Source organism: Pygoscelis adeliae, unplaced genomic scaffold (genome assembly GCF_000699105.1).
Source record: "Pygoscelis adeliae isolate BGI_AS28 unplaced genomic scaffold, ASM69910v1 Scaffold171, whole genome shotgun sequence".
NCBI classification, from domain to species: domain Eukaryota; kingdom Metazoa; phylum Chordata; class Aves; order Sphenisciformes; family Spheniscidae; genus Pygoscelis; species Pygoscelis adeliae.
The window spans coordinates 6,812,506-6,814,076 of record NW_008824186.1 but is presented as its reverse complement, the minus strand read 5'-3'; positions in this window follow the sequence as shown (position 1 = coordinate 6,814,076).

Below are 1,571 nucleotides of genomic sequence, written 5' to 3'. Positions count from 1 at the left end.
CTTGAAATGAGAAAAAAAAAAAAAAAAGGTAAAATTGATGAATGTCACATTTCAAGTAAGCGTTTTCCCCTGTTAAATGGCAATTCCATGTTATTTTTCTTTTAGTGAGGATATTTGCTTAGCAGAATAAGATGTAATAGCGCTCATGCTGAAAGAAGTAGTCTGAAATTATTATTTTTGGTAACATTCCAAGTGCAGACGAGCTGTAAAGGGCAGAGGGTGTAAGCTGACTAGTAGCTTCTGTTGAACACTAAATCGGGAGGGATTATGTATCAATGATACCTGTTCTGTTTTGAACGTGCTCCTTTCTTGAGTATTGTAGCATGTGTGTGATGGTACTTGTGGTCTCTGGAGTAGCCTATAAATTTTAAGACAAAATATGTGTTTTGAATTAGGTCTGTCTTTATAGCTTACTTAACTGTGGTCCTTATGCTTACTGGACTAGTAAAATCTGAGTTATAAATAATTGTCATGGGGTGCTCTATCACTTAAAGAGTCAATAGATGGATAACGATACGTCCTCCAGTATATACCCTGTTGATAATGCACGTAACAGCTCTTGTATTTGAGCCTGGATGAGCACTCGGGTAGATTGTGCCAGTTGCTGTTTAATGCGTGTTTGTGTGACCTTTTAGGTGTGCTTGGGAGATGTGCTGCTTTTTTGGAAAAGCTTTAAAAAAAAACAAAAACAAACAAACAAAAACAAAAAAAAACCAACAAACCCTCATGCTGTTTCACTTTCTGTTGTGTTTTGCGGGATAAATGCTGTGTGCGCCTTAGCCTTTCTCTGCCCTATCTCAGGTGCATGTTATCACTTGCTAATGGCTGTAAGGTGTTAGAGGGGTAGAAGGTGATTAAAGTGACAATGTGTCCCGGCTCAGGTGGGTCCAGTTACCTAATGGGAAAGCAGCTAAAGACCTGGAACAGGCTTCCTAGAGGGGTGGTCGATGCCCCGTGCCTGGCAGCGTTTAGGAGGCTTTTGGACAGTGCCCTGTAATAACATGCCTTAATTTTTGGTCAGCCCTGAAGTGGTCAGGCAGCTGGACTAGGTGATCGTTATAGGTCCCTTCCAGCTGGAATCGTGCTCTCCTCCCTTTCGTGCCTCTCCTCGTGGCTGTGGCAGCGTGGGGAAGCGGAGCGTGCAGGGATAGCTGTCTTCAGGCGATGTCTGCTGCGTTTATTTCTTTTGTTTTGGCATGTCGCGAGTGGTGGGCATTAGTCAGAGTCAGCGGAGCAGAAAATAAGCTAATTGTGTAATGAAATCTCTGTTTCAAGCAGAACTCTGCTACCTGTATGCAAGGAGGCAAACGTTGACATTTCTGTAGCGTGTACTTGTAGCTAAAAAAAAAAGCAGGTAGTTGTGGATTTGCCTTGCATTGTAGAAGTGATCCTTGACTGGAGTTAAGGCTGAAGAGTTAAGTCTATCTCTTCCATTCTTTTTCTCTACGCCGTAAGAATATTCTAATTGCATGCCCCCAGCCCACAAACTGTAGTATTTTAGCAGGGTGATGCAGGGCAAGTGTCCGCCCCCTGACCCACCTGGGCAACAACTGGAAGGAAGGAGGAGAGTT